Source organism: Anser cygnoides, chromosome 22 (genome assembly GCF_040182565.1).
Source record: "Anser cygnoides isolate HZ-2024a breed goose chromosome 22, Taihu_goose_T2T_genome, whole genome shotgun sequence".
NCBI classification, from domain to species: domain Eukaryota; kingdom Metazoa; phylum Chordata; class Aves; order Anseriformes; family Anatidae; genus Anser; species Anser cygnoides.
This window is the reverse complement of record NC_089894.1, coordinates 2,348,861-2,363,490: the sequence shown is the minus strand read 5'-3', so window position 1 is coordinate 2,363,490 and position 14,630 is coordinate 2,348,861. Positions and strand designations below refer to the sequence as shown.

The window sequence follows — 14,630 nt, the reverse complement described above, 5'->3', positions numbered from 1 at the left end:
GGGTGGATTTTGGTCTTACTGTTGCTGTAATCTGGGGAAATTCATTCACCAGGTTCAGAAGGACCAGACTCAGGTTATTTTTTTTCCCTAAATTATCGCTATTGCAGAGCAGAGCTGGACAAGGTGCTGATAAATTATGGTATGTCACCACAGACCTGGTCTCAGCCATTGCTCTGCATCTGCATGAGGCGCTTCAGTTAAATCCCACCCTGAGTCATCTGCAAAATATGTATTGGCATCTCAGCTAGCCACGTTGATTTCTTTTATAGCTAAAGGACAGATGAGTCATCCACTGTTACTGACATCTGAGGAAGAGTTGTCTCTGTTGAGGAGGAAAAAATTCTAGATGCCTTGGCTCAACTGTTCACATCCACGCTTTGGACACATGAAGCATGATGAGATGAATCTCACCCCTTAGACCCTCAGGACTAATACTTTTTATCCAAATGTATGTGTCTTCAGTGTTGACATCTCCATATGAACAAGTTATCTGGACTCCCTTGACAGTTAATGGAGAAAAAACAGCACCCAGAGGACACCATATTACATCAATTCCATCATATTGCAAGGGAAATATGTAAAAATAGGTTAGACCAAGCAAGAAATGTTTGCCTTTTTCCATATAGCATAAAGAGTCTAGACAGTTCTTTCCGATGGAGGCATCTGCATCACAGATGCCTGAAGTTAATGGAGATAAATTTCATTTTGTGCCTCATTTTCCTATCTTTAAAATAAGAATTTGTAATAAAAAATCTGTATCTCCTAATGCATATATAGGAGACAAAGACAGGAGAGTGATAGGAGTCAAACCCAGTTTCTGTTGTTGTTCTTTTTGTCACCCATTACAGTTTGGAGAGGAAACTTTCCAAAGTAGTGTAGTATATTGGAGGAAGGTCTGGAGGAAGAGGGTTGTATTTCCAGAAGAACTTAGCCATGGTACAAGTCACAGACATGGAGGCTATTGGTTCACCTGTAAGGGAAGAGACATGGAAGGACCCACCTGTAAGGGAAGGGCCACAAAGATGATACGGGGCCTGGAGCATCTTCCCGATGAGGAAAGGCTGAGAGACCTGGGTCTCTTCAGCCTGGAGAAGAGAAAACTGAGAGGGGATCTTATCAATGTGTATAAATACCCGAGGTGTGGGAGACAGAGGGATTTGGCCAACCTCTTCTCAGTGGTTTGTGGGGACAGGACAAGGGGCAATGGCCACAAGATAGAGCACAGGAAGTTTCGCACCAACATGTGAAAGAACTTCTTCGTGGTGAGGGTGACGGAGCACTGGAACAGGCTGCCCAGGGAGGTTGCGGTGTCTCCCTCTCTGGAGATATTCAAGGCACGTCTGGACGCCTACCTGGGCAGCCTGCTCTAAGGAGCCTGCTTTGGCAGGGGGGTTGGACCCAATGATCTTTCGAGGTCCCTTCCAACCCCTTTGATTCTGTGGTTCTGTGATTCTGTGATTCTGTGATGTTTGCCTTGGTTACAGCAGCTTCCACAGACATTCAAGGATCTTTCCTACAACTCTGGGTGACCAAACATTGGAAGTGATAACAGAGAAAGAGTAAAGGCCTCTGCCAACTCACTTTTCATTCCCTGTCGGTTTGGTCTCCAATGGCAGGAGGTGTTGGTTGAGGACACAGACAAAACAAAGTCCCATTAGAGTTAGTTGTATCAGATTTTTCAGATGTGTTTCTCTGGGAAGTGAAAGAAGGTCAAATTGTTTTGCACAAAGAAGAGATTCTTCCAAAGTTTTTAAAACTTTGAGTGAGAAGCAATCAAAGGGTCTGTTGCCAGCAAAAGATGCTGGAAATGGAAATGAAAATGTCAGTAAGGTTTGTATAGTGGCACTTGGCCAGAGCTGGACTGAATTAACTGAGCCAGGATAACACTAAACACGAGGTACTAATAGGCTCTTAGAGTATATTTCAGACAGATGAAAGCAATTGTCCCTTGACCTTCTGCACCACAATTCACCTATGGCATTCACAATAGCCTGCTAATATATGTCTGGGAGAAAGATTACTGCTACCTTGGCAAAACTACTTTACTCCATCCAGAGCTCTTTACAAACTCAACACAGTTGACGTCTCTTGATAAACCCTGGGTAATGCTTCTCTGTGCTGAAGAAAACACACTCCATGTTATCCATCTAAACAACAGGCATCCGTCTATCTCAACAGGCTCTTTTCACAGTCTGCAGAGGAGAATCAGATGAATTCTGCACATCTGTCTGGTCCGTCCCCTAAAGGTTAACTGCTGGATGCAATGCAGAAGAGATACAACCAGAGAAGAGGTAAATCTTAGACTGTTTTTCTATTTTGCAAATCCCAGACCTACCCTTCAAGGCTTGCATCCAGTAACATGTTTCAGCTAATATTTAATCAACCGCTCACAGCTCAATGCCATTTCTCCATTGCTTCTAGGGAACTATCAGTGATTTCCAGGTCTCCTCTGGTGACAAAAGCCCACTCCAGAATCACTTGTGAGACAGAACTTCTTTGAAGTGCACATGAAAAAACACACTACATTTATTTACTTCCTCTTGTGGTGGTTGTTATTTTGACGTTATCCATTGGAGTGTATTTATAGTTAATATTAACAGAGTGGATCTGGAGTGGACACAAAAGTGGTGATAGACATGATAGATTTTTATATTGAGGACTTTAAGAAACTCAAATACAGGCTGCAATAGCTGCAAGTTTGAAAAAGATAGTGTCTTCTTATTTATCCTAATGGTGAAGCAGTCTTCACACATACAGCTGCACATTCAGTCTCAAGTCCAATTACAGGAGTTTACTCAGGAGACACTCCATGAGCTCAGGAATCACTCTGACAAGGACACAGGGCTGTGCCTCTTTCTCGGAACAGTTCCTCCTTGGCTTTTAACCCTCTACAGCTCTATTAACATTTAGCAAACCAACAAAGATTGAGTCCAGAGAGAATAACAGCAGTGCAAAGCTATTACCATGAGCCACTTCTGCAAGCCTGGAAGCTGTCTGCTTTATAAATTCAGTGCTGGGACGGTGCAAAAAGGTGGAAGCTCTCCCTCAGGTGCTAGCCTGAGCTAACATGTAATTGCAGAAAACTCTTCTGACTCATCATAGCAGGTCCCTGCTGGGATCGGAATCAGAGCTACTGGCGTGATTAAACTGAGACAGATTTACTGTTGCCTGCCAGCCTCCAATGGTCAGCACAGCCCATGGAGAAGGACCTCACTGGAATTTCAGAGGTGCTGAAAGCAATACCCTAAGAGACTTGAAGTTTGAAAGAAGACTTACAAGTAGGGCCGACGAAATACTGCAGGTACCTGAGCTCTTGTACTGCTTGGTCAATAAACCTGTTACAGCACAAGGCTCCTGTATTTCCCCAAGAGTCTCCAAATGTATCATTCGTCTCTGTACCTTTTTTTATTTTCCCCCTTGAATAATATTGTAGCATGGAAGTCTTGGTGAGAAAATAAGCCCAGAGGGGTATAATGGTAGTTGGCATTTCTTGTCAGCTCCTGCTGGCCTTGAAATTGATTTAATGATGGCAACACTGGAAATAAAAATAATAACTCTAATAATCAGGTATTCTGTAAGAACTCTTTGGTTCAATGGACCTATACAGCTGACATATTCAAGCAGTAGAAAAAAAAAAAAAGACACTATTGCAGAAATCATACAAAAACAGCCAGTGGCAAACCTTACCGACTTCAAACTTTGCTTACACAGGTCTATCAAAGTGCTCATGAGTCATTTCAATCGTATGTCCCAGAAAATCTAGGTAATTACACCCAAATCTCTGTGAGAAAGGGTACATCAGAGATCCCATGTCAGTTCATTAACTGAGCAACTCATGCTCACAGAGCACGTTGAGGTGTTTTTCCACCACTGGAGAACTCAGCATAACCTGTTGTGTATAGCTTTAGCATCTCTCTGTGCATCCCAGATCCCACAGGGAACATGCACATGCCCTGCTTTGCATATGCAGATGTGCCCTGTGCTAAGTGGACCTCAACTATTCAGCAAGGGTAAAGTCTGCTGATATCTCTCAAAGCACAGATCAGCCAGAGAAGAAGCTTGTACAAATTTATTTTGGTAGGAGAGCTTTTCTTGGCTGTGTTTTCAGATGGTTTGAATCCTGGGACCAGGAAGCTAACAGACTCCCAGCCTAATCTATGCCTGAACAAGAACATCAATTCTCATGTAACACTTTTCATGACTGCACCTCCTGGAAAGTTGAAGAGGAACGTAGCACTTATCTCCATTTTGCAGATGGAGCAGTAGAGGCATCAGATCAAGCCATCAAGTTCAAGAATCAAGGATCAAGCCATCCAGTTCAGTACATGGCAGATTTAGGAACAGAAGCCACCTCAGTGACTGCTCGCCCTGTCTTACTTCATGCATCAGCAGATGACAAACTCACACAAAGCAATTACTCAGCTGAGGGGAAGCACAGAGGAAAACAACTTTCTGTGCTGCTCTGGCAGGATGACCCAGACATGTACTGGCTCAGTCTGAGCACAATGCAATACTCCATCAAGCGGCCATCATCCTGCAGTGGTCCATGGCTACAAAGATGCTGGCAAAGCCATCACATCCCAGACCATCCACTAACGGCAGGTGGCAGGGAACAGCCGAGGTCATCCTCAACAGTGGTGGGATTTGTTCCTGGAATTGCACTAGGGATTTCTATAAGAAAACCCCACTGGGACTGATCTAAAATTTTACTGGGGACCAGTCTAAATCTACCTACCATTTGAGTCCTTTTGTCCAGGGTAGTTCCTTGATGCTGTAACTCTGTAGTTCAGATGTTGGAACTGCCATAGAAAAAAGTGCAGAAAAGTCCTTGTGTGGGTAGTTAGAGCAGGAGTCCTTCCTGCCAGCTTGCCCATGTTGCCAGTGCTGGGCAGATGATGATGAATGAGGAATTTACAGCCCAGATTCATTTTGCGTCCTTGTATCCAGGAGGAGTTTATTATGGTGGCTTGACTTTTTCTGCTTCCTCCTTTTCCTGCCTTCTCTCTCTCCTGGGTGATGTCTCCCAGCACTGCCCATCACTGTCAGGGTGTCTACAGTTAATTAACTGAGTGTTTGTTTGCTTTTGAGAGGACATGGAAGGTGATAGGCTGGAGTTTACTGGCTTTGCAGTCAGTGCTAGCTGTGTCTGCTCTGCAGCTCCCACACTGAGGGCAGCTCAGGGCTAAAGCACCAATTAAATTCCACTTAATCCCTCTAATAACGATAGGAAAAAAAAAATTAGTGTCACCCTTGCACCACGCACCATACTGGGGAGATTTAAGCCCTGTCCTTCATGCTCTGCAGCCCTCTATCACTGTGCTCCCACACCCACCTTCCAGCCTTTGCATAAAAGCCAGCTCCACCTCTGCTGGTGTTGTTTGCCCGAACCAGCCCCACCAATTAAGAAATGAAGACACTGGAGCAACCACTCTGCCGTGCTCATGCCTCAGGCTGAGCCCAGCTGCATGATGAGCCTCTCCTGCCCAGTGGGCAAGCCTGTTCCCATGTACATACCACTGACAGCTGCAGAGCATTTTCCCTCTCTGGCAAGAGAAAAATAACTCTGGGATTCAGAATTGGGAAAAAAATATAAATAAATAAAGAGACACAAGTCAGAACAAATGAGCTGAGAGCTGGCACATGCACATAGACTGTGCAGCACCTGCTTCCACCCACAGCTGCAGATGAATTATTGTGTGTGCAGCATTTGAATTTCCATCATGGTGTGGTCTTACATTCATGGATGCATTGAACAGATGCAGATGGACTCTGAAGCAAGTGCAGAACAGCCAAAAACAAACCGCAGTGTCTATGTAAAGACATACAAATCTCCCTGCATCCAAATATTTAAACTTTGTATTTATACCAGATTGTTTTGGTACATGGAGTCATTCTCAACCCTCCAAGATCCTCTCTATAGATTCTGGACCATCGCATAAAATGTTGTCCCTCATGTCATTCAACAGAGACTGCATCTCCCTGTGCAAAATGATAGTGGATTTATGTAAGTTTTATTAGATTGAGCAAAACATGCTTTTTCTCCTACTGAAAAAAATATTTTGGGCAAGATACTTTGTGCTGGACATTCTGAAAGTTTAGTGCAAGTGAACACCAGAACAAACCTCTCACTTACGTGTTATTTATATTCAGACATTTTACCAGCTGCACCATTAATAGAATTTCGTGCTTCTTTCCTGAAAAGAAAAGGAAGTTTTCTCCATATAGTGTTTTTACCATATGTATTTTAATTTCTGTGAAATGACCCATAAACTGCTCTATGTTTTGCCCAGCACACATGAAAGGAGATTAACTGTCCCATGAGAGAAGCTGCACCAGCTCAAGTCCTCCCTGGCAATTCCACCCTGACCTGCATGAGACTGCCAAAATGTGTGAAAGCTTTGACCTTCCCAAGTAGTTCTGGCAAGTCAAACACTGGCACTTGGATCACTTGGAAAAAAACAGCACTCTTTTTGTCAAACTGCAGTCTTTTTCCTGCAGAGAGCAGTAATCATATTTCTCATCTGAATTTCCCCTAAATAGGAGTTATTGCCCATATGTTTGATTTGTGAGGCAATTAAGTAGGTTGGGATTTTCTCCTCATGCTTTTCCCATTTTCAGTCTCGACTGCTGACTCCAGTAGACGCAGCTTATTTGTTCTTGCAGATAATGTCATTTATACTGCTAAAAAAAATAATTTCTGAGCACGTGGATTCAATGGCCCATAAGCTCTGATTTTATTTTCACAGGTGCATTTTTTAAGGCCAGAAGGAAATATGATCACCACCATCTAGCCTGACCTCCAGCATAATACGGGACATAGAAATTCACCTGTGACGTCTGTGCTGCGCCCTGTAATTTCTGCTTCAGCTAGAGACATGAAGAAACATCCATGCTTTCCTTCATTTTTTGCAGTAAGCATCTATCATGTCACTAAACAAGGTAATTCAACCACTTTGATATTGAAAGAATGATTGTATATTTATATCAGATATATTACCTCAAACTTTCTTTGACATGTATGGTGCTTTTCTTTGACTGACGAAGACTCTCTCTCTCTAGATATATATATTTTTTTTCTCAGGCAAATTTATTACTCTTGAAATTACTACAGTTGGTTAGAGCTGGTAAGAAAACAGTTGCATTTGTTTTGTAGGCATGACGGCTTGTTCTGCTGCTTGTAACTGAAAAAAGTCTGTTCATGAAATCAAGTTCAACGTTCTTCATTTCTCCTCTTAGAACTTTCCAATCAATATAAAATGAGAAATTTTATGTAACAAGGATTTTTCTTCTGGTGTGACATTTTGATTTGTAACTGACAACATTTGAACATGTTTATTCTCACCTTTAAAAAAGGGAGAAGGAAGTTTACACCAACAAGAGACATTTCCCTCTCTGTCTGACTGGGTCCCACTAAGCCCAACAGATATGCTTAGCAGGCTCAGTATTTCTGGCAAAAGAGGTTGCTGAGCATTTTGCTTTAAGGTAAAAGGGTGTAGCGATTCAGAAAGCTGCAGATAGCAATATGCTAATACACACAGGATTTAAGTTTGGTAGGATTATTTTCTTTTCCTAAACAATATTTTAATTACACTGTAGAGTTAAAATGGGATTTATAGAGTTAAAATGGGATTTATAATGCACTTAAAAGGTTTTTTCCTGCCTTCTCACATTCACCTAGACTTCTCAGGTGCTTGAAAAACAAATCAAAAATCAAGACAACTTAATACATGTGTACACTTAATGAAGCCAGCACAGCTACATGAGCAACCCTGTGAGGTCTAGATCTGTTGCATCTTAGCTACAGAGCAACATGTGGTTAGAAAAAAAGATCCATAGGAGTCAGTTAAAAGTCTGACATACAAGACATTTTATAGCTCTTACATGGATTCCAATTCATTCCAGCCTGAAAAGCTCTTGAGATTGTATCAGAGGTGAAGAAGGGAGCTTTTTAAATTAACAGCAGTTTAACACTGGAACTCAATGAGAGGATATATGGCATACCAAGGCAGAAAAGACCACACTCATAACACTGTATTGAGCTAGCAGAAGGCTACTAAGGCATCATCATGTAATCAGCTTCCTTTTCTTGCAAATAAAGTGTGTGGGACTGTCTCAGGGACTTTTCCATATCCAGCTACTGGGAGCTCCCAAATATTTGATCTCTGGTGTCTATATTTCAGCTCACCAGCTGTGTTACGGAAGTGCAAACACACACCCAAGCACATCAAGACTTCGATCCGCATTGTTTTTAGCATGGACACCTCCTGCAGCACTAAGACTTACAGGACCTTGCAATGCCAGGATTTGGAAACATCATACAGCACAAGAAGGCAGACATTCCAACACAACATTTAGATTTCAAAGGTTATCCTTTCCCACCAGCTGCCAGCATCTTTGTCCCAAGGACCTGCCTAGATGAAAGATGTTTTTTTTTTTTTGCCAAAGTCACCATATGGGCAAGAGTGATTCTCGTGATCAGAAGCAACAAGAGCCTGGGAAACCTACAGGCTCCTTCAGTCCTTCAGAGGCTTAGTACTCTACCATGCACACTGAGAAGCTGGAACAACTGGAGAGGACTCCTGAGACATTTCATTTTTTTAGCACCTGGGCACAGAGAGCTTGTCCAAACTTCACTTAGCAAGTATATAAAAAACAGTCTCCAGTCTCCACCGGCTACTTAATCAGGATGGCTCAGATCTTGGTTATTTCTATCCTTTCCTCTCTGGTCCCTTTAGGAAGAAACTAATCTCTGTAGTTAGGAAGGGATCCCAAAGCAGCCACTGCTCACTGCAGTGACAATCATCGAAATGTACCTTGCTGACTCAGCACAGCTGCAGCTGCAGAGCATGGACCTTCCCATAGGGTTAATTTATGGCACTGAGCATTTAGATGAATGCAGATGCGGAGCACACAGGAGCATACTCCAGCAGCAGACATGGCCAAGGTCCCGATGCCATCATAAGATGGCATGAAGAGCCCTAAACCTTACTATAAGAAGCTGCAGTCAATTGCAACCCCTGCAACTGGGTTGAAAAACAAAAGCATATCATACAACAGGATAGTGTCTCTGACTGATTTGTGGAACTTGTTCAATAGTCTTTGTTCTTTGCTGTTTTAGAGAAAATAGCGGAGGTTTTAACTACTGCTGCAATGGCAATTATAACAATGATCTGTCACTTTTAGATTTACTGGTTAAAACCATGCTAGCTGACACTGGCAATTTCTCGTGCAATAAATCCTAAAAAAGCATCTAAAACAAGCTTCTAATTATGTTCTTCTTTGGTGTTGATTATAATTCCCAGTCCTGCAGATCAGGGTGTAATTATTATTTCCTCATATGTTGACAGGGCAATAAACTATTAGAAATGTTGAATACATTCCTGTTTAACAGAAAGGAAAAATGATGCAACTCCTTAGTACCAAGAACGTGTCTATGGTTGCAGGATACTGAGATTTACAATAATAGGCCTCATTTAAGACAATACTTCCAGGAGGCAAAAGATATGTAGTTACACCCAGAAAATGGCTACTGCGAAGAAGAGGAAGTGAGACTGGCATATTGAGTTTAAGTTTTCTTTTAAATACGAAATGCAAAGGTAAAATCATATATTTTCCCCAGGTTTGCCACAGGGACTCTAAAAAATTCCAAAAACTGCTAGAAAAAAAATCAGTCTATCCAAGGGTAGTTTTTAGATCAAAAATAATCTTGGAAATTATGGGCATGTAGAAAGAATGACCCATATGCTGTGAATCCCTGTCACAGGCCAATTCTGGGGTGGTTCTGAGACTAAAATTTTGTTACAGAATTAGCTCTGTTCCTGGCTCCCTGCTATTATATCCCAAATGGATCAGTGGAAATCCTGTATCAGAAACAGCATGACCAGCAGGACCAGGAAAGTAATCGTCCCTCTGTACTTGGCTCTGGTGAGGCCACACCTCGAGTGCTGTGTTCACTTCTGGGCTCTGCACTACAAGAAGGACATTGAGGTGCTGAAGCATGTCCAGAGAAGGTCAACAAAGCTATTGAAGGGTCTAGAGAATAAGTCTTATGAGGAGCGGCTGAGGGAACTGGGGTTATTTAGCCTAGAGAAAAGAAGGCTCAGGGGAAACCTTATCACTCTCTACAAATACATCAAAGGAGGTTGTAGCAAGGTGGGGATCGGTCTCTTCTCCCAGGCAACAAGTGAAAGGACGAAACAGTCCCAAGTTATGCCAGGGGAGTTTTAGTTTGTATATTAGGAAAATATTAGTGTGGATAATACTAGTGGATATTAGTGTTTCTGACAAGGTTTCCTGACTTCCCAATAAAAAAAAAAGGCGGAAAACCCTCACTCTGTGCTGGATTTTTAAATTGAAAAACAGGACAGAAATGCCCAGCCCTGGTATAATCCAACCAAAATACTTTCAACAGTGATGCATTTTTACTTCTTCAGTACCTTGTTTGGCACAAAAGTGTGCAGAGTCCTGACTGAAAATAAAGCCTTTGTTGGCTCTGGCTCTGTAAAAATCAATTGATTTTCCTCCCTAGCCAAGTAAAATCACAAAATCCACAGATCTTTGCATTATTCAATGTTTTCTGTCTTCAGACTGCAATCACTTGTCTCTGTTATTCTAACAAGCATTAGAGAGCCCTCATCCACTGGAGTGGAAAGCTGAAATACTAAGCTATGCATGAAGATAATTTATTGACCTAAAATATCTAACAAGGTTACCAGGTTTAGATTTTGCTCATTTATTTTTTGCTTGCTACTTCAAAGAGAAAATTCAGACAAATTATTATTTGTAAAAACAGTAAACTAGGCCATTGCAAATGTCATCAAGGAAGCATTACAGCAAAATATCCACCATCAAGCTGCCAGAACGAATTATTTAGGATAACTTTAGACTTTTAAGTGGAGTGGAGTGTACTTTTAAACTGGACCTCTGGGAATTCAACTAGTATATTTTTAGCCCCTTGTACTTGGTGTAATGCGAATGTTTGGGGCTTTTTTGGTTAATTATACAGGTGGGGGCATTCATCTGCTCTGACTGAGCCAAGCAAAAAGCCTCTAGGTCTGAGTAGCCACCTTTGCAGTTAGCAGGGAGAGGAAGGGAGACCTAAAGGATAAGAGATGCCTGTCTTGGGAAGTGGATGTAGGATAGGGTAGATGAATTACCCTCCAGGAGCATCTCTTTTATTAACTACAAAATGAGCCCAGAATGACTCATACATCTGCATCTAGATGAGACAAATCTTGTACTCAAGATTTTTTTTTTTTTTTTTTTTTGAGAGAGAGAGCAAAGCAGGATCAAAACAAGAAGGCAAGAGCACGACTGGATAGCCCGCTTCAAAGTGACAGTGAGCCACTGCAAAAGCAGAAAACACTGGCAATGGGAAAAATTTTGAGTAGTGGAAGCTGGCCTTGCTTTTTGGATGTGCTTTTTGGTTGGGATAAAAGAGAAGTTCTCACTTAACAAACAGTGTATATATTGAAGAGACAAAGCCTTAACAATTATCAGCTTTGAAGCTTCTCAGGGCATGAACGAGCTTATTTTGAGGTGGGGAGGAGACCTGTGAAATCCAGGGTAGCAAAAAGCTGTGAAAGGATTAAACAGAGGTCCCTCTAAATAAGACTAGATGGGAGATACATAGGAGAGACAGATATAAATAGAATATTGCAAAAGAGAACATTGCAAAAGGCTTCTTTTACAAAAGGTACATAAGGATCACGTGTGCTCCTTTCAGATGAAAAATAATAAGAGGTGGAGCTTCACCACATTGTAGATGGAAAGACATCGTCAGAAGGAAATTGTGCTTGACACTGTAGGACTAGAAAAATAGATCTGCCCTTTGTAAATGGGTAGACCAAGGGACAGTGAGTTAAATAGACAGAGAGTTGACCTACAAGCAGGGAGCCGGTGGGACAGATCTTTTAACACTCATGACATTTCATAGTAACCACCACTGCAAGTGATGATGATGCTAACTGAAAAAAGACCCAGCTGTAGTGGGGGAAGCTGTCACCTGTCACACCCACGGGCACCCTGCATCAGGCTCAACATGACAGTCAATAATATCTCAGAGCAAGCAATCAACAACAGCACTTTTACAAACTTTTCTTGCAGTCTCTGAAAGAGGGTGTCAAATCTGAAGAACTTTTTGCAAAGAACAGCTTGAGCACATCCTTCAATTACATTATGCCCCACCAGCCTTGCAGCCCTCAGCTGTGCTTCCCTTCCAAAAAATCCCCTTGTGAGTGCTATTTTTTATGTTTAATCTACAGGTGATTCAGGAATCTTTTCTGTTAACCAAAAATCTCCAACTGTAACTTTTATTCATGAAAATAGAGACTTAACCTTCAAGTGCCTGCATTGTCTTGACAAAGTTCCAGTCATAAAAATCTCTTGTGCAGCTTGGGTGCTGATAGATTGGAAGCCATAAATCTTGCTGTTATTAGAGCCACAGTTCTCCACACTCATTGCAACAAGTACTCACCAGCCATAAATCATTGTCTCCTTTCCTAAAAGAGCCCATTTCAAATGCTTCACTGAGATCTGGATTATTCATTAGCTATTTAGGTGCTTCTTAAAAAAGACATTAGAGGCGGTCTCAGAAAGAAAACTAGTCTCCTGGTGAAGCTTCCAAAGGAATCCCAACATTAACACAAACACTGTTGCTGAAGCCACAAGAGAAGCAGGCAAAGAATTTTCTTCTTTAAAGTTTCTGCCTTGTTCTCCAAATAACAGTTGAACAGAACTGGAGACCAGACACTTGGAGATTCATTGCTTATTTTCAAATGAAGACATACAGAAATAATAAATAAATAAGCAAAATTTGACTAGATGTAGTCTGATACTTAGATGTGGAGATGAAAACGTGAGATTGCCTTCAGATCAGGATAGAAATACGGTCTTGAAGGAATTTTCAAATCCTAAAGCATTCTGGGAAAAAGTAAAAAACACTAAAGCAGCTTTTTTAAAAGCAGCTCCTTTTTTTAAAGCAGCTCCTTGTCTTTTGCAGATAGTACCGGAATGATAACCTATTGCTCCATAAACACAGAAATGGCAAGTTATTCTTCCCAGGATCAGTATAAAGAGTTAATTCAGTTTATGAATTGAGAAGTGTATTATCAGCTTTGAATTCTGTCTTGTTGCACTAAGCAAAAATGTCTTTAAACCTTTAGCGTCTGAATGATGCTTGCTTCCAGCTCCACGTCCCTCACAAGATATGACATATCCAAGGGTGCTCCCAAGGCCAAAGCTCTGAAAAAAACTGAGTAAACCAGCATTCAAGACAGATGGCAGAAATGGAAGGTATGAGCAGCATTAGTGCTGTTATTGAGCTGTGCGTTCAAGTATCCTCCTTAAAGATCTCGATCAGACCTTCAACAAAACCGAGAAGCAGTCTGCCAAGACAAATGGTGATGGGAGACTTCCATCTCCTATGTGCATTCATGCAGTTGTAAATGTATGAACATGAATATATAGGTACGTGTCATATAGGTATATTCACACACTATACACTCTGAGACAACATCAGAAACCTCAGAGCCAGAGACATATTGAACCTTCAATTGAACCTTCTAAATTGAAAAGTTATTCAATGGGACCAAAACCAAGGAAACAAAAGAGACTTAGTGTCATCTACTTCCCAAGGTAAGAGTCCCACCTACAGAAGAAACAAGAATCCAGCCCTAAGTCAAGGCAAGCATTTAGATGACTCAGCTGACAAAAATACAGCAGTTTTTGCTGCTGAAGGCATTGTCAACACATTACCGTGTTAGGTGGGGATCAAGAGCCTTTGCCAGTTCCTGGATATGGTTGAGTCCTTGTCAAGAATTCTGGGATCCCAGCTCTGGTGGGCACGTGCCCATATTGCAGATAGAAGCACGGCAATCTCTTAACATCTTCAGTCAGAGACTCACTGGAGACAACAAGAGTAAGGTCACCTTATGTCCAAGCAGGCCAGGGTTGGTACATGGCAAAAAGGTCAGGAGAAGGACAGAAATCAGGGAATTACTTACCTTCTGCCTCAAGGACACAGTTACAGGGAAAATTACAACCACCCATCAACTCACCCTGAAAATTTCAAGTATGATTTAATTGGAAACATTAATGTCTCTAAACTCAAAGTTTTTTTCAGGAAAATAGACATACACACAAAATAGCCATTACAAGTATTTTCCTCCTACTCAGCAGGAAAAGGCACTAGGGATAATTTAATGGCTTGAGTCATTAGTTTCATATTGATGATAGGGGATGATGCCAAATACTGAAACTTGGCAAAGAGATGGAGACCACATTATGGTTTATATTACACTTGCAAGACCAGAATGTGAAAGCTCCTTACTATAACATTAAAAGAGGTTTCCTTTTCCCCCAGTGACAGCTCTTGTTGATCAAAATAACATCTTCAGCTAATGTATTCCTTTTTTGTAGGGAGGAATGCAAGTAGCAGGCTGTGTGCAACCTCCTGTTGCAAATCTTACAGCAAACCCAGCAAGCCTCTCACACTGAGCATGGGGCAGCTCAGCCTCTGCCCTTCTGCACCACATGCAGTCAGCATATCTCTTCCTCGTTCCCAAGGCTCTGGGCCACAGGGCAGAGACAGACAGAGCACGGCCCTATGGAAAGCAACAGTCGTGTCCCTA

General features: G+C 41.8%; 1 protein-coding gene and 1 long non-coding RNA gene across 5 annotated transcripts in view; one reads left to right on the top strand and one right to left on the bottom strand.

The window, feature by feature from the left end:
* Nucleotides 1–14,630, bottom strand: part of ASIC2 (acid sensing ion channel subunit 2) — a 506,967-nt gene that overhangs the window by 430,960 nt on the left and 61,377 nt on the right. The window lies entirely within an intron of this gene.
* LOC106049724 (uncharacterized) overlaps nt 1–14,630 on the top strand; it is a 59,027-nt gene that overhangs the window by 39,608 nt on the left and 4,789 nt on the right. For all 3 annotated transcript variants that reach the window (XR_010826233.1, XR_007158239.2, XR_010826234.1), the window contains 2 exons: nt 2,179–2,291; nt 6,747–6,939. This is a non-coding gene — a long non-coding RNA (uncharacterized lncRNA). The remainder of the gene's footprint in view (nt 1–2,178; nt 2,292–6,746; nt 6,940–14,630) is intronic.